Source organism: Podarcis pityusensis, assembly GCF_964106645.2.
Source record: "Podarcis pityusensis genome assembly, chromosome: 12".
Classification (NCBI taxonomy): Eukaryota; Metazoa; Chordata; class Lepidosauria; order Squamata; family Lacertidae; genus Podarcis; species Podarcis pityusensis.
The window spans coordinates 27888838-27909992 of record NC_138037.1 but is presented as its reverse complement, the minus strand read 5'-3'; the positions used below and the strand labels follow the sequence as shown (position 1 = coordinate 27909992).

The following is a 21155-nucleotide window of genomic DNA, read 5'->3' as shown; positions in this document are numbered from 1 at the left end:
GTGGTTGTATTCCAGGAACTGCTCGTCCTACCGGCTTGACAGCTAAATGAGGCATCATTTTAATGAGTCCTTGCAGAACAGCATTACTGACAGCAAGTGTGTATCTATCAATTATTTGTTTGGAAAGAACAAAAAATTTCATTTGAAGTCTTGGAAGATGCCTCTTTCCCTTGAAGGCGCTCCATTTGTTTAATGCTAACAAAAAAGGCTTCCCCAATTTGCTTCTTAATAATCCCTTCAAACATGAAGATGAAGGGGGGAGGGGGGAAACACTGGATCTGTTCCTAAAAGAGTTCTCTCCCCTTCCTCCCGCCACTTCCATCAATGCAATTTCCCGACACTGGCTAGAACAACACTCTTTGATGTTGCCTTGATGAGCTCCAAATGGGTTTGGAATCAGGTAAACAAAACTGATATGCCATCAGCACGGAGGCCATTCCATCTCATTCCGTATGCAATGATTTGAATCATTTTAGACAAAAGAAAAGGGAAACTAACTTTTGGAAGACTGATGGTGTATGTTTTAGCACTCAAGCATTTTAACTCAAGCGTTTGCTAGAATGAGGAGCTGGCTATAGAATGACGATTTACAAGACACTTGACGCTTTTAATTCAGAAATGGATCTACATTCCATATAAAGTTATAAATAGTATGCCAATATACCAAGTTACTTACTGAAGGGGTGCATTTGCTCATCTTTAATTAGAGAGTCTTCACGGGGCTGGGACAAAAAGGCTTTTCCAGCACATGACTTGCCCGTGAGTCCTATTTATTTCTGCAGCCTTTAGGAGTGCTAACCTTGGCTAAGGTCAGTGTGCCTGCTTGAATTATGAGATGCTTTGAGAGAATCTGGGTCCATTGAGAGCTTCTGTGAGTCACTCAGATCAAGGAAGAAGGTGACATAGAAATGTGTCCATGTTTTATTTTAATGAGAGAATTACTCTCTGGTAGCCAATGACCGGACCGTGCCTGGCCAAATCCATGATGGGGGTGCCTGGGACTGGCAGCAAGCCCTCTGTAGGGAGGAGGTGATGTGGCCTTGGACAGAAATGCTTCAATAATAGAAATAAATAGGGGGAGGCAAGTGGAAATTAATGGACATGACTTAACTTCATCATTTCAATGGGTGCACAGTATGGGAGGCAATACTGCTCCACTTGTTGGAAACCACAAGAGGGCATAATGCTCTTGCGCTCAGGTCCTCCATGTGGGTTTCTCACAGGCAACTGGTGGCCACTATGATAACAGAATGCTGGACTAGATGGGGCATTTTCCTGATCCCGCAGCCTCTTCTTATGCTCTTACTCTGAGTATAATTTAAGTTTGACACATCCCACTGTCTTGCATACTTTGAGGTGTAGACGTATGAGCAACAATTCACATATCCTCCTATACATCTTCCATTCATTTTAGTAGTTAATAATAATGATGATGAACTTCCACTTTTCTACTATTTTTATTTAACAACATTTATATACTGCTTGATTGTACTTTACCTCTAAGTCGTTAAGGATCCCTTGGGATCCTTGGGTTCAGATTCCCAGATTGCCTTTTAGAAAAGAGCAGGCGAGATTGTCACCCAGATGGTTTAGAGACCTTCTCATCCTCAGAACTCTTCTGCAATGTATCCATTTGAGCAGCCTTGCTTCTCCACTCACCCCTCTATCATCAGGTGTGCAGGGAGCCCCTTTTTTCCTTCAGCGAACCCTTTCCCTCCTCGACTCACCACGGTGCTAGCTAGCCCCAGAAACGCTCTCTTTCCCCTTCTTTCCTAAGTTGCTGTGGTAAAGCTAGCCCATGGTTTATCTCTTTCCTCTTTTGCTGTTACTTATTCTGAATCCTTGCTCCATCCCTGCTTGTAACCTGCTCTAAATGTGCTGCCTGCCATGCCTTTATGCTCCAGCTGGTTGAGCATCTCTCAATACAGAAACACCCCCCCCCCCAGCATTTTCTGGTCTATTTGACTCAACCTCTACATCTGGCCATCAGGCTGACAACATGGATGGGAGCTGCTGCACCAGCCGCTCCTCCTGACATCATCATACTTTTTGCTATTGAGCCTGGATTCTACTTGACAACTGCACTGATGAAAAAAAGTGCGTTTTAGCACTTTAGTAGGAATTCTCATGAATAGCTGGTCCAGTGTGGCTTTTGTCCTTCACGGGAAAACACTTCCCTGCTTTCCAGCAATCAGGTCAAGGAGCTCACTTAAACACTGACAATGTGCCAAATGCCAATACACTGATGAAAAACCTCTTCCCCTGCTATGAATCTCTGGCATTACATACATTCAATCATTCGCCTCTGACAGAGAGAACATTTCTGGAAGCTGAGAAATCCTCAAGCATTGTTTCCCAACAGCCCATTGACATTGCCTGTCATACAGAGATGGTTATGGATCACAGTTTACGTGGGCAGAGTTTTAAAGTTCTCAGTTCCAGACCAGATTACGTTATTGGAAATGCTGTTTGTGACAATGAGGTGTGTTTATGTCCAATTTCCTCCAGTGGGGTGTTCTTGCTGCAACCTGTAAATGCTGCTGTTAAGATAATGCATGCAAATTAAGACAAAGATACGTACATTTACATAGTTTAGTATTCTTTGCAGGGTTTACAAAATGTCTTTGTTTTGCATTGTTTGCATTGCCCCCTCCACTAAGAGACTAGGGAATGCACAGGAAAGACCAGAGACGCACTAACACAGGGCTCAAGAAGCCACTTTTCATTTCCAAGGGCTGATACACATGTAATTCTCTAGAGTGTACACCACTCTGTAGCATCAGTCAGTTAGTCAACAGCTGTGAAATTGCCACCATTGGGGGAAAAACACTTCATTTTCAGTTGGGTGATATGCAAGGTTTGGATGTGGTTTCATGCCTGTTTCATGCATAGAATTCATTGCTTCATGTTTCATTCAGCACTTTAATAGCCTGCTGTGAATGAACCAGAGAGTCCAAGATGTAAAGGCCATGGTAACAACCCAGCAAAAGGTAATTTCAAAGCTTCCATTTGATTGGCTTTCAGTCACGGTAGCTCAGTGTGAGCAAGGGACACAGCCTTTCCTGCACCTTTAACAGCGCAAAAGAGGGGATTTCAGCTGAAATCCCCTCACCTACACAAATATTAAAAGTGTAGGGCCCTTTTTGCATCTGGTAATGGGAGGATTTGGGTTCCACTTCAGGTGGCAACATGTCTTGGATTGATACCCACATTGAATGCTTTCAGAATAGATATTAGCTGGAAACTTTGAAAAATATCCATGTAAGAAATGCTAAAAAAGAAAGAAAAAATGGAAGCTTCAGTAATACTCAGTAATTCAGTAATCCTCAATGAGGCTTACTTCTGAGTAAACACACATCTACACATGACCAGTACCTTAATCAGAGGAGCTAGATCTCCCACACCTGGGCAGTCTGCAAGATGTGGCTAATTTATTTTAGGACAGGAAAGCTAAAGAGGTCAGGTTAGTAATAAATGCTACAGATGAAAGAGTTTGAGAGAGGATCTAGCTTTCAACAATGAGTAGAGGAAGCAGGAGACTGGATTTTATTCTAATTTCTCTGTGAGTTTTATAAAGAGACGTGCAAAGAGAGAAGGTTTACTTGTGCATATTACAATTTTTAATACTTTGAAACTTTAAAGAATTGTAGCAGATTCAGCCAGGGAATCTAGTGGTTTGCTTGTAAATATTTTGGGGATAGTGAAGTTAGAGTAGACTGGCAAGGAGAGGCTGGGGAGGTACTATAAGGCAGTCAAGAGGACAGTCATGGCCGCCAGCTTGAGTGGTTTAAGAGAGGATTAGACAAAGACTTTGTACACATTACCAATTTAAAATGCAGCTAGGTCATTTTATCCACCCCGCCCCAGGTTTGGATTGAAGCTGGTTATGGGGGGAAATGCAGCATTTCATAAGATATGACAGGATAGATACCTGATGGATATGGTTTGTGGTTGACACGTTGTAGACCGCTTCCCAAACCGGAGTAAACAGAAGTGTGTACATTTTGCAATTCATGGAGGATAATGCTATCAGTGGCTACTAGTCATGACCGCTATGTTCTTCCTCTACTGCTGGAGACAGTTTCTGGGAATCACAGGTGGACAGAGCAGTGTTGCACTCTAACTGAGCATCTGGTATTCCCATGAGCATCTTATTGGCCACTGTGAGAACAGGATGCTGGTCTAGATGGGCCTTTGACCTGAGCCAGGAGGGTTCTTATGTTATCTAGTAAAAAAGTAAAGGGACCCCTGACCATTAGGTCCAGTTGTGGCCGACTCTGGGGTTGCGGCACTCATCTCGCTTTATTGGCTGAGGGAGCCGGCGTACAGCTTCCGGGTCACGTGGCCAGCATGACTCAGCCGCTTCTGGCAAACCAGAGCAGCGCACAGAAACGCCGTTTACCTTCCCGCCGGAGTGGTACCTATTTATCTACTTGCACTTTGATGTGCTTTCGAACTGCTAGGTGGGCAGGAGCAGGGACCGAGCAAGGGGAGCTCACCCCGTCGCGGGGATTCGAGCCGCCAGCCTTCCGATCGGCAAGTCCTAGGGTCTGTTGTTTAACCCACAGCGCCACCCGCGTCCCTATGTTATCTAGTAAGCTCACATTATTAAATGCTTTAAAAAGAACATTTTTTAAAATAAAGCTTTCCCCCCCTTTAAGTGCCCTATTCTTGTCAGTGTTCCCAGTTGCCGCTTTCAGACATTCAAAGGTGTGTCTGTTTGCAACTTCTGTCTTTTTCCTACAGTTTTCAACACCTGCATGATTCCTCACCCTGTAGAGGGGTATTGCTAAACCCCAATTCACTCTGCACCAGAGAGACAAAAATATATTGAATAATATGAGGTCTGCACCATTATTTTAAATTAAGTGAACATTTCGCAGCTCTTTACACACTTTCAAAGTGCACGCAATGGAAACACATTGGCTACAAGCAGCACTCTATATTAGGATGTCTGTGTGTAGCAGAGCTATCCCAATTTCATAAAGCAGAGCAGGTGAAGTTTTCATGCAGCATATGGAGGAAAGGGCCCCCACAAATTGCTGACAGCAGACAATATGGCGATATGGCCATTAGAAGCCCTGGTAGCGGCAAATTGGCAGTCAATGAGCCATCAAAGTTTAGCTTCAGTCCATTAAATAGCTGAAATATGTTTTATTGTAGTATACTGAAGAATAAAGATATAAACACGAAAGCAGTTAACTATTCACATTAAACAATATTTTTAAAGGTATAGTACAAAATAGATAATGCATTTCACATAAAGTGTAGAATAGATGTTGCACATTAACATCCGTCACACTCCTGAGGGTGCCTAACGTCTAATTACTTCTACAGGGTGGGTGCTCCCCTCAGAGTATACAGGGTAAAGTTTTGGCTCTCAGAAGAAATTATACTGGCAGTGCTGGCAGTAACCAAATAATTGACTTGTGGAAGATGACATGTTCCTTAATTCAGAATGAGAACAGAAGGACAAATCCCAGCATATGAATTAGACGGACCTGAAGCGAGGCAATAATTTCATACCAAGATACCATCTTTAATATCACTGCGGTCATTTTAAAATTAAGTGCATTATGTTGAAAACCTTAATTATGAAGGAGGAAAATGTTGGCATTGTTCTCCAGCACAGGCTTTGATCAGAAGATGCTGAGTGATTGTGGTCAAGGCTTCTTGGCTTTTTTAACACCCCACCCAACTCTCAGAAGGGGATTTTTCGGTGGGGGCACATTGGGTAAAAGAGTGTTCCCCATCCCTCCCAAAACACCCCCCCCCCAGTATATCCATTATCCCAGGAAGAACGATGGACTGTTAAACTATGGTAGGAACTGTTGCTCTGTGAGGGGAATAGGGGTCTCCGAACAGCTCTTCATGGGTAGTGCTGTGGTCTAAACCACTGAGCCTCTTGGGCTTGCTGATCAGAAGGTCGGTGGTTTGAATCCCCACGATGGGGTGAGCTGCTGTTGCTTGGTCCCAGCTCCTGCCAACCTAGCATTTCAAAAGCATGCCCAAAAAAGTGCAAGTAGAGGACAATAGGGATTTTGAAAAAGAGTGGGAACCTTTTATATAATATTTGCAGAAACAAAGAAAGAATATTGACCTGATGGTAGGATTTAAATAAACATTCACAACTTTATGGATAGGGAACAAATAATGTAATAAAAGGAAAAATATGTTATTTGTAGAAAATAGCAGACTATACTAATGAGGTTAATAAATCAGAAATGGAAGTTGAGGGAAGTCCAAAAGGGGGGAGGGAGAGATGTTATGTAAGTTGTATGTTATAAGCATATTTGTAATGAGAGAAAAGAAAATTAATAATAAAAAAGTGCAAGTAGATAAATAAGTACCGCTCGGGTGGGAAGGTAAACAGCATTTCCGAGCACTGCTCTGGTGTCGGTGTTCCGTTGCGCCAGAAGCAGCTTAGTCATGCTGGCCGCATGACCCGGAAAAACTGTCTGCGGATAAACGCCAGCTCCCTCGGCCAGTTAAGCGAGATGAGTGCTGCAACCCCAGAGTTGTCAGCGACTGGACTTAACTGTCAGGGATCCTTTACCTTTACCAGCTCTTGGCACCCTCAACAAACTACACTTCCCATAATTCTTTGGGGGAAGCCATGGCTGTGTAAAGTGGTATGATACTGCTTTAAACATATAGTGCAGATGTGCCCCCATCTCTCTGCTACCTGCTTTTCACTCCATCACCCTCTTTTCTCACGCTTTCTGTCTGCCACCACTTTCCCTCATTTTCCCACTTCACCACTCGTGTATTATTTTTTTTGTGGAGGGCCGATTGAAATTAGACTGAAGACCACATGCAGCCCTCAGGCTGTAGGCTGTGACCAAATAAAAAAATATAAAGTGGATATTTATTAGTTCATGATTATTTTATTGATGACTATATTAATAGCCCACCTTTCTTCCATGGAGCTCAAGGTGGAGCACATGGTTCTCCTCATTTTATCCTCACACCTTGTGACATAGGATAGGCTAAGAGGATAGGCCCAAACCACCCAGTCAGCTTCGTGGCAAAGTAGAGATCTGGGTCCTGGCCCTAGTCTGACACTCTAACCACTAAACAACACAGTCAGGGGTATAGGGAACTGAGTGGCAATGTTTCCTGCTCTGAATCTTAATACAAGGCCCCTTGAAGGTCAATTCATTATGAAATGAGTAGGTATGGGTGGAGAAGTATGGATGTCAGACTACATGGTTATAGATGCTAAATGGGTCTCTGAGCAGTTGGGTGCTGACATAGAAACCTCAGCTGTGATGGAGAAGGAATGCAGGAAGCTGCCTTATAATGAGTCAGACCATTGGTCTACCTAGCACAGCACTAACACGAACTCGTGGTGGCTCCCCAGAAATTCAGGCACGGGACATTCCCAAATACTGGGGATTGAACCTGGGTCCTTTGGCATGTAAGGCAGATGCTCTGACAGTGCCCTCTGTGCCTTCCATAGAGCAGCTTCTCATCTCTTGCCGCCTTTCCCTCCCTCCCTTCTGTAGCTCTTTGTAAAGTTCATCATTATGTGCACAGAGTGCTCTTATTCTTTATCGCAAATAAGAGTGTAGGATGGAGTATATTAAAGCTGTAATTTGCCTTGTTAAACTGAACATGACGAGGTATTTGATGAGAAGGAATGTATGAACTAATTGTTTCCAGAACATCTGTCACCATCACAGTATGAGTTTTATACATCCAGATTTCACAGGGCACAACATGTTTTTTTTTTAAGTTAATAACACGAAACAAGGCAGGCATGAGATGTCCTGGTACTGTGGGAGACTGCAAGGGACAGAGGGTTCCCTAAATTATTATAATTGAGTTGCTGGGAGAGGAGTGCTTCCAGAAACTGTATGGTACAACAGGATGATACATATACAAGGTGAGAGATAATGCATCAGAATAGCTGGTTTTCACTTACAGAGAAGGAGGGGCAGAATGTTGGTTGTTATTATTATTACACCTTCAATGTACACGGTGCTTCATGAAGTATAAGAGAACTAGGTCCCTGTTCTGACGGTCTAAAATTTGACATAGGATAGACAGTGTAGGAAAGGGAGAAAGGTGGAGGTGGGCTTAAGGAAGGGCAGGTCAGTAGGTCCTGATTCCCCGGGCAGCAAGACAAGGTGCCTGGAGGGCAATTGTGGTGCAGAGATCAGGATCAAACATCCAGGTTGTCTCAGAAGGAACAACTGGCTGAGTTTTATTCCAGAACTAGGTGGTCATTGACTGGAAGCCACGCCCATTGAGTGCTACCTCCTGGTCAGTTAAAGAGCCAGCACCTTCATCTTCATCTATTGGCTCTTTGTAGTAAAGGGGTTTCCAGCTATGAAGCTCTCTCTTCAGGACTCTCTTGATCCTCCTAAGAAGCCTGTCGACCAGCCCTCAGAGCTTGTCAACAGAGGTGTATCTTCAGGGTAATAGGAGAGTGGGCCTTGGTGCCTGCAGTCCAACATGGGGTGGACCTAGATCTATCTCCTCCTCAGAACTGCAGTCTCCAAAGAGCTCTAACTCCAAAGAGTTCAGGTCCATGAGCCTAAATGAAATTTCTTTAAAAGTTAATTTTATATACTTCTGGGGGGAAAGATGGGTTGAGACACTTCACATCTGGATGAAACTGTGGTTCCAAATGGACTTTAACCAAAATTGGCCGTTCTTTTTGAATGCCTCCGAATCTGCAAGATTCCACTGTCACCCATTCTCAGTGGTAGAATACACACACAGGTTTATTCATAATAAAAAAAGGGAAGAGGTATTTCCATCATAGCAAGGATGCAAAGTCAGTTGCTTACCTTAACTATTGGAAGGTGCTTTCCTTTGTCATCATCAAGGCTTGTTAGTAGATTAATTGGCTGTGGCTGCTAAATGAACAGCTATAAAACAGTACATACACTAATGTATAATTGCGCGATAAGAAAAGGGCTTTGGATAATTTATGCTGCTTCTTGCTTTGTGTAATTAATTTGCAAAATAACATATGCATCTTCATATCATGTTAATTGCTTTCTCAATTCCCCAAACATTAATTGTGTGTAAAAGCTACTACTGGGTTTCAAATTGCATTGCTAGACAGAATTAGGGAATCAGAGTTGAAAGGGATCCCAAGGGTCATCTAAGTTCAAGCCCCTGTAATGCAGGAATCTCAGCTAAAGCATCCATGGCAGATGGCCATCCAACCTCTGCTTAAAAACCTCCAAAGAAGGAGGGTCTACCATCTCTCGTGGGAGTCTGCTCCACTGCCAAACAGCTCTTACTGTTCCAGAATTAGGGAAGTTTACCAGAATAACTTGAACCCCTTTGGTACCCAAAGAATCAATTCACTTGCAAGATGCAAAGTGACTATAATTTCTCTGTCACCATTTTTTTCAAATAACATGGTCCTTGTGTGGATACTGCCATAGGTTAAACTTTAGTCAGTAGTTGACACTCAACTTAGTTATAGCTAGATGGATTCAACAGTTTCAAGTGGTGTGGGAATTACTTCTGAATAAATATGCATAGGGTTGTACCAGATGTAAAACTAAGTTAGGTTATAGCTGGCAGTGGGCAAACATGTCAATTTCAGTTTCTCTCTTTTTCTCTTTTTCCTAATCTTAAGTTCTCCACACTTCCACATCAGTTTTCTTTTTTTAAAGTCCTCGTGAAAATTCAGCAGCATTTTAGCGCAAATTTCTCTTCAAAGGCACATATCCATATGCAGTCTTGACTAATATAGCTTTGCAAAGCAAGTTCCCATACTATAATGCATTTTTGTATGTTGGTTTCACCAATATATGCATTTGTATGCATAATTTATCCTAGTATGTGTATTTTGGTACACATTACCTGGCTTAGTTGACTGAAGAACTGCATTACAAAATTAAGAGGTCAAATTTCAATGGATGGTTTGTCTGTCTGTTTCTTTGTTTGTTTTTGGAAAGTGTGAGCTTAAGTAGGTTCACTTTTAGAAGCCTGTGGCCCAAGAGCTCAGGGGGTTGGACTAGATGACCCTCTGGGTCCCTTCCAACTTTACAATTCTATGAGTCTATGATTTTAAGTACAAAATGAATCAAATTTCTTCTCCATTCCTAGTCCTATCAGAAGTGAATTCAGAAAGTACATTGAGGGTCCCGCTCCACTACACTATATATTTTAGGTTGCAATCCTATACATGCTTAGCAATAAGTAAGTGTGCCCCACAGTTATCCTGAGGATGCTAGCAGTTGTTGATGCAGCCTGTTGTAAGGCTTCAAACTGTTGCATTGAAGGGGGGGAGCCATTGCACTATGAAAGAAAAAGAAACAATGAAAAACTCGATTCATGTCATTCTCTATTATGAGGTGGGTTCTGGAAGAAATAAGCTGTCTAACGAGACATATTTGTATAGACCGTTTTGTAAAGTAAGTTTGTTCTTAGGCAAAGCGGGTGCGACACCAATTAATATAAAACAAATGTCAACCTTCACCAAGAAGGACAGCTTCATTAAAACATATTACAAGTGGTTTTTAACATTTGCAGTATTGCTTTTGACAGAGGGGGCACGTGAGGTTAAGAACGTCCATGAGGGAAGTTGCATGCAGCAGCTGCATTCGTTAGGAAATGAAAACTTTTCCGTAGTTAAAATTCATTGCAGATCTTATCTGATCGATTTAGGTATTCCACAAACTCACCCAATGCAAGTTTGCCATTTTAGAAATTGAGATTTTTGCAGTCCTAAATGGTGCCCTCTTCACATGTTAGCCATCCTTGTCTTTCCCCATCAGTAATTCCCTCGGATTAAGTACTTAATTCGTTCCGGAGGTCCGTTCTTAACCTGAAACTGTTCTTAAACTGAAGCACCACTTTAGCTAATGGGGCCTCCTGCTGCCGCCATGCTGCCAGAGCACGATTTCTGTTCTCATCCTGAAGCAAAGTTCTTAACCTGAAGTACTATTTCTGGGTTAGCGGAGTCTGTAACCTGAAGCGTATGTAACCTGAGGTACCACTGTACCAGGTTTTTTTCAGCTGGAACTCACAGGAACTAAGATCAGCACCTCTCAGGTGGGTGCCATTGCCATCCTAAGAGAACGAGGGAGGTGTTCATGGTGAGTTCTGGCACTTCTTTTTCTAGAAGGCAGCCCTGTTTAGGCAAGCTTTTAATGTTTGATGTATTACAGTATTTTAATATTTTTTTGGACGCCACCCAGAGTGGCTGGGGAAGCCCAGCCAGATGGGCGGGGTATAAATAATAAATTATTATTATTAATATTATTATTATTATAGAAAAATAGCACAAAGTATTACCTCTTGAAAGATAAGGTAGGTTTGCATATGTAGCTGCCACATCAAGAGCTATGATATTGTTTGGTGGTGTATTCGAGATGAGCACCGCACCCCATAGTTGCCTTTGACTGGACTTAACCGTTCAGGGGTCTTTTACCTTTACCTATTCCCAAACTGTTGATGTTGGTTAATAATAATAATAATAATAATAATAATAATAATAATAAATACCCCACCCATCTTGTTGGGATCCCCCAGCCACTCCAGGTGGCTTCCAGCATATATAAAATCATAATAAAACGTCAAACATTAAAAAAACTTCCCAATACAAGGCTTACTTATATGGTATAGGAATTCTGATCACATGTACATGTCTAATCACCCACCTGCTTCTAGCCTTCCACTCAGTTCACTACATTATAGTTGCTGTGCCCTGTGGCACCCCAAGGCATGGCACACCTTGCGGCAGAACCAGTCGCGCTGCCCTAAATCCACTTCTGCTTAAGAGTATGGCCTTTGCACATACACTGTAGCACATACACAGGTAACAATACAAGCCAAATTTTTTGCTGGCCTGGAAATAGTAAAGATGATCAAAAGCTGTGGATGAGTTCAGGGTGTTGTGTTAGGGCTGCCATATGTCCTCTTTTTCCAGGACACGTCTTCTTTTTCATGGGTCTGTAAAATGAGAGTCGCCATAAAGATCCATAGTTAAAAGTAGAAGTTGGCAAATGTGTCCTCTTTATTGCTCTTCAAAATATGGCAACCCTACCTTTCATTGTTCCTGTGGTTAAGTGTTGCACAGGACCAGCAGCAAAAGTTATTTCAACAGTAGCTAATGAAACAAGCTTGGACTAAACCTTGGTTTGCAGCTGATTTTATAGATGGAAGGAGGTGAGTTAAAGTTGAAATACAGTGGCTTGTGAGTTCAGTTGCTGGCATGAAACTGCAAAACTGGACCATCGTCCTCTATAATTTTGTATGCTAACATTAATCCTACATTCTGGAACAGGATCCAGGCAAGACAGCTGGCAATCCTGATAAAATTATATGAAATCAGCACAGATGGTAAGAAATCCATCGGAGCTTAACAAAGTCGAGGGATACAACCAACAATGGATGGTTCTGTCTTCTTGCAAAACCCCATTCATTTCAGAGCAGGGGTAGGTCTTTTGGCTGGTTGTGCTTCATGATTCCAATAAAAAAAGATACAATACATCAATAAAATGAAAATATAAAATCTTATAAATAAATATTTCTGAATGTTATGATGTTTTAATGGCTTGTAACCAACTAAGTTATATTGAAATTAATGGGCCAAAGATAGACATGCCCAATAATTTCAAAACCCTTTTAAAATGACCTTGGGCAAACCCAGAATATCCTGCAAAATGTCCTGCTTCAGTTCAGGATTCATCTGAATCTGCTGCACAAAATATATAGACAGATGTTTTTGCTGCCCTGATATCCTTTGGGAAGAAAGGTGAGATATAAATTTAGAGAGCAGCCAGGTGAGGACTTACAATTTTTTATTTAAGAGGGACCTTTTGTACTACTTTTCCACATCCGTTCCCTCATTATTTTTTGCTCATATTAATATTTAATTTCTGGACCTTAGACCTCCAGTAATATTCTATTCCTGTCAATCCAAGCAATGTGGAAAGATTTCCAGATAATATATTACTGTACATTCTACTGGAGGTAGAACAACTGATTGATTGATTGATTGATTGATTGATTGATTGATTGATTGAGTCCAGCCCCATCAGAAATGGACCCATAACTGCTTGAATGCCTGATGAGGGATCCCCTGATGTCGTCCCTGAATGTGGTCATTTACTTTTGGTGAATTAATCCAGAATGCTGCAGCTAGACTGGTGACTGGGAGTGGCCGCCGAGACCACATAACACCGGTCTTGAAAGACCTACATTGGCTTCCAGTACGTTTCTGAGCACAATTCAAAGTGTTGGTGCTCACCTTGAAAGCCCTAAAAGGCCTCAGTCCAGTATATCTGAAGGAGCGTCTCCATCCCCATTGTTCTACCTGGACACTGAGGTCCAACGCCAAGGGCCTTCTGGCAGTTCCCTCACTGTGAGAAGCCAAGTTACAGGGAACCAGGCAGAAGTCCTTCTCCGTAGTGGCACCCGCCCTGTGGAACATCCTCCCACCAAATGTCAAAGAGAACAACAACTACAGTGGTGCCTCGCAAGACGAAAAGAATCCGTTCCGCGAGTCTCTTCGTCTTGCGGGTTTTTTCGTCTTGCGAAGCAAGCCCATTAGAGGTTTAGCGGCTTAGCCCTACAGTATTAGCGGCTTAGCTGGCTTAAAGATCAGCTGATAAGCGGCTTAACGATCAGCTGATAAGCGGCTTAGAATCATCTGTTAAGCGGCTTAAAGATCAGCTGTTAAGCGGCTTAAAGATCAGCTGATAAGCGGTTTAGCGGCTTGGGAAAAAGGGGGGGAAAGGAAAAAAACCCCGCAGGAACTCGCAAGACATTTTCGTCTTGCGAAGCAAGCACATAGGAAATTCGTTTTGCGAAGCACCTCCAAAACGGAAAACCCTTTCGTCTAGCGGGTTTTCCGTCTTGCGAGGCATTCGTCTTGCGGGGCACCACTGTACCAGACTTTTAGAAGACATCTGAAGGCAGCCCTGTTTAGGGAAGCTTTTACTGTATTTTAATATTTTGTTGGAGTGGCTGGGGAAGCCCAGCCAGATGGGAGGGGTATAAAAAATAAATTATTATTATTATTATTATTATTATTATTATTATTATTATTAAGGATGGGGAGGAGAACTCCAAGGAATATCCCAACAGGACATAGCATTTCAATCTACTGGATCCTGAATTCAGGTTAATTGTGAAGGCATCTAGCAGACATTGAGGAATTTAACCTTGGTACTCTAGATGAATTATGAAATAGATTTGGTTGGATCTGCCCATTACTCTTCACAGGTCTCCAAGCATAGCTTGTATTTTCCAGTTCTGGTTTTTATGTTAGCGAGAACCTCTCTTCAGGCATGGGAGTGATTAGCAATTAATTATTCAAATAGTAATGGCAAAAGTAACAGTCTGCAGATGTCAGCAGAGTCCAGGCCAACACTCCTATGGTGCTGAATGCTACATCAAGACGGGCACCATGTTTCTACCGTGATGGCAATGCATGAATAGCGCAATAAGCAAAAATGGAGGCTTCATGTCATAATTTTGCTTCTTGAATATCAATTATTCCAGCTGCTGAAGCAGCCTCATTGAGCTGAATGGCAATCACTCTCCTGATCAGCTTCTAGCAGATGAATGTGAGGCACCAAAACAATTATTCAACTCCTATTTGCATCTCCTGGATTACTAATTAGCTGAGAGATAGACTTATATCTGTTCACGCTGCTGGCCCAGCTTGCAAATTGCTCGAGTGATCTCCTTGAAATCAGTAAATCTCTCCCATGCAGGGTACTGAGTGCATGGCAGCGATTTGGTTTCTAACATTTTAAAAGACCACAGTGTAATTCCTTGTTACAGCTCATGATTTAAAAGTCTGAAATTACTAAGTTTGGACTGATCATTTACAACCCAGATCTTCTACATGTTTACTTGGAAGTATGGCCCACATGTTCAGTTGGGGCCTTTCTCCAGGTGGATGAGCATCGGATTGCAGCATCAGTCTCATTCAGGGAACCCCAGATGTTTTGCTCTGCAAAATTCACCAAGACCAAAGGCAAGATGGACAAGGTATGACTGTTTTAGGCCTTCTAAAAACCAGTAAGGAGGGGGGATGAAGAATGCACTTGTCCATAGTTTTGGAGAAACTGATGGAAAGGCTGTGCTTCTAAGACTGGGCTAAGATCTTCCCCAATTCCCCCAAAATATTCTCACCCAGGGAAAACAGTAGCCATTTTTCTGCTCCAATTTTGTTTTGTAGGAGAGTTGTCTCTTACTTTACTGCAGCGGTGGCTCATCTGTTGGTGGCAGGCTACATCCAGCGACAGAGTGTTATGTCCCCCTCCAAATTTATCCAATTTTAGAAAAAACAACAACTGCTCCTATAGTTTCCAGCTGTGTTGCCTTTTTTTCTGACTTAGTTCCTCACGTGAATATGAGTGATAAGAATGATACCTTCTGCCCACCACCGCATGTTCTGTTGAGTCAATCATGACTGTAAAATAAATAAAAGTGTGGCCTTGTGATACTCCAAGACTAGTGTCCCCCCACCCCTTTCTTGATGATCACAAAGACCTCTTATACTTATACTGCATACAACATTGATGTCTCACAACAACTGATCTGTAGAAAACACAACCTGAAAAAAGAGACAATGCACGTACTTTTGTAAACTAGGAAAATCTTCAATAAAAATTATTATTTTTGAAAAAAGAGGACCTCTGCTTGAGTCCCAAGAGAGCTGCTGGCAGTCTGAGTTGACCATGATCAGCTAGATGGACAAATAGCCTGGACAAATAGCAAGGCGGCTTGCTCCGTTCGAAAAATGACACAGAGCCTGCTGAGGTTACTGGAGTTGACATAAGGACCAGTATCAGGAAGATGTGATCTCTGACATTGCCCCGGACAAAACAAAGCAGATACATTTTGATCCTGAAAAACCACACCGTTACATTAGCAATAACGTTGGGAGAGTAACTTAAAAACCCTGTACTCAGATCTACCACGTATGCAAAAGGGCCAACACAGGAAGGAAAATGTCTCATCGCAAGCATAAGTCTTTGGGATAGCCATGAGAAACATACTGCAAATTCCTCAGATATGCTCTAATTGCTACCGGAGCCACGTTTGTCGGGCAGCTATAAATAATATACATTTTTTCCTATCTAGTAAAGACCCTAGACTAGGGATCCTGGTGGAGCTGTATAAATCATGACGTGTTATTTAAAATGTACTTTAAGCAAACAGAAAATATATATACGTACCATATATCACAAAGGACTTGTCAAAGCAATAGAACCAGAATGTAGCTTATCTTGTTTAAAGACACAGATACAAATATAGCTGGAGGGGCAAAAGTCAAGAACCAACATAATTATAAACGTTATGAAAAATAATATTACCAGAAATATTCGTACCAGAAGGGTAGCTGCAGCAAAGACCAAAACAAAACAAAACAGATTCTTCTGGTATCTTTAAGAATCACAGAGTGGGCATGGAATCCTATATACACTTTCATGGGAGTAAGTCGCATTGAATTGAATGGTATTTACTTCTGAGTATATAGGTCTAGGGTTGCCTATTGTAGCAAAAGTTTTTGTAATTTAGAGTCATTTCTGGGCTCTGGCCCATAAAAACCTAGAACGCAATCAACCTTAAGGATGCTACAAGATTCAAAACATAGCAAAACAAAACATAATTCAAGCACTATATTAGTTCCATGTTCACCTGCTCTAACTAGTAGCGATAAACTCCTAGTTGGTTTGTTTAATGATCAAAAAGTTTTCGTGGCAGAGAGGCAAACTTTGCATTAGGAACATGAGATCATGGATCATGGCAATGTCCCATCTAGTCCAGCATTCTGTTCTCACAGTGGCCAATGAGATGCTTATGGGAAATCTGTAAGACCTGAATGAAACATTCTTCTAAACCAGGGGCAAAAGGTAAAGGGACCCCTGACCATTAGGTCCAGTCGTGGCCGACTCTGGGGTTGCAGCGCTCATCTTGCATTAATGGCCTAGGGAGCCGGCGTACAGCTTCCAGGTCATGTGGCCAGCATGACTAAGCTGCTTCTGGCAAACGAGAGCAGTGCACGGAAACGCCGTTTACCTTCCTGCCAGAGCGGTACCTATTTATCTACTTGCACTTTGACGTGCTTTCGAACTGCTAGGTTGGCAGGAGCAGGGACTGAGCAACGGGAGCTCACCCCGTCACGGGGATTCGAACTGCTGACCTTCTGATCGGCAAGCCCTAGGCTCAGTGGTTTAGACCACAGCTCCACCTGCATCCCATAAAACCAGTGGTAGTCAACCTTTTTATACCTACTAATGCATCTTTCTTGATGCTAAAATTCCTTATCGCCCACCAGCGCTCAATGGAAGGAGGATTCAGCTTGTGCCATAGAACCCCCTACCGCCCACCTAGAATCCTGAAACACCCACTAGTGGGCGGTAGGGACCAGGCTGACAACCCCTGTTCTAAACTCAGACAGTGGATCTTCAATGGGATTCTGCAGTATCATTGTTGGCATTCATCTATCTCTAGAGAAAATGGAGTGCACCTCCAGGAATGAAGTGAAACCGCTACATTAGCAGCAGCAACCCAGGACACTACCCCTCCCCAAACACTCCATACACCCCTACGGTATGGGAACAGGAGAAATCATAACATATCCCGATGCAACTCGATGAATCATTGCTGTGAGCCATCCTTACAGTGCTAGGAATTAAACAACTGATTGAAATGTATGTTGCTTCTCGGAGGCACACCATCACGCAGGGCAATCCATCTCTACCTACACAAAGAAATCTCAAGCCATGGGCATCAATTGGTTGCAGAGGTTATTATTTATTCTGCAGATACTGTAAGGATAAAATTACTTCATGCTGGAGAGCCCACACTTAATATACCACATCGTAATCAATTACTTGAACTTAAAGCCAGCGGTGCAATACAGCTAAAGGATGAATTTGCCTGGATATAAGTGTTTTGATTACATTTAAGTGACGTTAGTTTTCTTAGCTGTTTGCCAGACAGAAAACAGGATTTTATTCAATGTCCGCTTCCTAGGTAAGGAACTGAATAGATGTCTGCCCCCAGTTAAATGTCTACACGCAATTGCACAGAACAGGGGTATCCAATATGGTTCTTGTGGACTACAGCTTACATCAGGCCCAACTAGCGTGGCTAATGGACAGGTATGGTAAAAACTGTAGTATACAACTTTTGGAGGGCAACACTTTGGTACAGAAATTCCATTCATTTTCATTTGAGTTCTTGCTGTGCCAAAGGTTATGCTGAAGTTACTGAAAGTTAATTGCACATCATGTATTCTGTGAACATAACTGCTGCAAGGATGATGAAAAAGGGTACAAGTGTGTTATGTCTAGAATATCCAGCCAGAAGCCAAAATCTAAGAAACTGAATTTAACATATATGAGGAGAAGGGCTTAGCTGGAGAGGTGTCAGGGAAGCCCTGGAGTTGCAGTCCCCCATGTCCACCTTGTTACTGGGTAGATGTGGGGCAACAAGTGTGACAACTGTTGTAGTATCCTCCTTGTGTTTCCTCTGGAGGAGGGAAAAGGTGGGCTGGAAGGAGAAGCGACACAACACCTGAGACTTAAAGCTAGCAGGAGTCTCAGGATGTGGGTTAGCTTGGAATGCTAGAGTGATGCGTCAAGAGCAGGTAAAGCAAACATGAGAGGAATAGGGAAACAGAGCCTTGTTTGAAGAGGAGATCGAGGTTATGTGAGGGAGAGAGAGCAAACTTAGACACAAGGTGTGTTGGGGTTGCCAATAATGCATGGTTATGGAGGAACCAGGAGAATCAGACTAGAAGACTCTTTCTGGAGAGTGGAAGAAGGAAATAGAAGTTGCTTGGCAAGGCAGGAGTCTGAACAATATGCTCCGTTAGTGAGCCAGAGAAGTGTCTGTAAATGTAAAGAAGCCTACTGGCAGAAGAAGTCAGCTGATGAACTAGGTTCTGAGCTCCTCCAGGAACTAGGGACCCACCAGGTGAACTGTGAGGAAAGGGAACTGTTTACTAGAGACTTTTGAAATATACTGAATAATCCTGCTTTCGGAAAACAAAGAACAAGGGTGTGGCTCATCGTGGCTCAATCCCTAAACAAAATTGCCTGCCAACAAATGTAACCAGGATTCCCTTCTCATCAATGAAAAAGTGCTTGCTATTATTTTTTTCTTATTAAGTGAGCAAGATTTAACATCACTTCATTTATCTACACTATACACCTTCCATTCCAATTGGCTGCAGTGACACCTGCTGGAGAGGAATGCAATTTCACCAAGCAGATCACAAGCGGAGAGATAATGAGGATGTGTCCCAGCGACTCCAACAAACAACCCGTCAACCCTGGTAGCAGACACAAACATCAACATGACCCCCGGGGCAGCCCAGAAGGCCACCGTCAGCTCAGTTCTTGCAGCAAACTAATGGCTCCACCTCAGTGTGTTTGAAAATTGCTGCAGTAATAAACTCAATGGGAAATGATAAACACAACACTAGAGAGCAAGTTAACAGTCATTCAGTGAACATTCATGTGTGTACAGACCAATGAAACTATAAAGGGAAATAATGTCATATTACATGACTTGCACTGCAATGTCCTTTAGTAACAGTTTCTCTCTCTCATAAACCAAAAGAACCCCAATTCTTTAAATGTGTTTTTACATCTTGATAGTGTCAATAGCTATCCTCTCTGCTGTTCAGATGTCCATATGCTCTGGAAGATAGAAGCAGTACAAACTGCCTGTAACGGACCACCTCCAAACGCACAATTACCTTCTTGCAGTGATGGTAGTTATGCAGTCTGGGATAATGTATTATCCTACAGTCAGTACAAAGAGGCATAAGTGGTCCTGAGAATACTAAGCCTCTTGCTGTTCTGCTCAAGTATGGAGCTTTCCAAAGGGCAGTTTCCCCTTTATGTTTTGCTTACCTGGTCAAATAGCTCCTTCAGAAACAGAGCCTGGAAAGTAAATGCAGAACACAATGATTGTGACATGAACATTGGTGAATTAGAGCTTATTGCAATTGAATGTGTTATCCTGAGCTGGCAGATATATATCTATATCAGAGAGAGTGGGGGAGGAAGAAGAGGGGAGCAGGTGGGGAGATACAGCGGATATAAAGAATTAAGTCATAAATCATAAAAATGGTTTACCTGAACTGCAATAGATATGGTCTGAGTCATTTGTTTGCAAAGCTTGAACAAAATGTAAGTAGTGCCTAGGAAGTAACTTTCTTGTCCACAGTGGGCTGTAGTCAACTGTGACACCAATAGGAATTGGACACATTCAGCCACATTATTAATTACATTGCCTAGCAATTGCAGCTAAGCAAATCAAGTGGACCTAAGCAAGCCATGGGTCTCTTCTGACACAGGTCATGTTCAGAGATTCATCCACAGCTTCATAAACCATAGTCTGTGAATGTGAACGAACCCCCGTGACAACATGCGATGCCCTGGCCCACTCCCCTTCCTTCCTCTCATTGCACACCAGGATCCTGGTTTGCATCAAGCCAGAGTTCACCATAACACATGAACCTGACTTATTGCCCAGGGTTCTTAAGGAACATTAAGGCAGAGTTCACCAGTTTGGACATAGCAGAGATCTCTGGCTTTAACGCACAGCAGGATCTCTGCACTGCAGCTGCCATGTGCCAGAAAGGTAGAGGAGGGAGACAGAAGGAGCACACAGCAATGGCCCAAATGGTCCAACCATAACCCCCCATGCAACCAATATCTCTTGTGTGTCTTTATAGGAAATGGTGTTTTGAAAACTGAAGGAGTCTCTTGAACATGTGGCTTTAAGAACAGCCACGGGAAATAAAGGAACAATTGATTTATCATAATTGTTGTGGAGAAAATATTGGGATTAATACTGTTAATTTTGCCCTAAAATTATATGTACACACACACTACACATATTTATGTATAGACTAAAAGCTAGTCTGTAGGCTAGATATATCTGGCAGCCGCCTGGAACTTGATTTATGATCTCTTCAGAGTTAAGCAAATTGGGAACACTGAAGTTAATAATATACATGAAAGATTTCTCCCCGCCTGACCCTAATGTAGTAAATTTGACTGATAAAGTGGCTTCTGTATACCTCTGTTGCATTGTTTCCCATAAAAAGTCCAGTGATAAGATTAATCTTCATCTAAAGGAAGCCCCATGGACAAGGTTATGGTCACCCGGATCAAATTATAGAAGAGTGATATACCTGT

General features: G+C 42.4%; 1 long non-coding RNA gene across 1 annotated transcript; it reads left to right on the top strand.

Annotated features, from left to right (window-relative positions):
- Positions 1 to 38: 38 nt before the first annotated feature.
- On the top strand, positions 39 to 19321 carry LOC308459898. Its single transcript, XR_013978363.1, has 3 exons — positions 39 to 96; positions 17974 to 18101; positions 19178 to 19321. It is a non-coding gene; the product is annotated as an uncharacterized lncRNA (long non-coding RNA).
- Positions 19322 to 21155: the final 1834 nt, after the last annotated feature.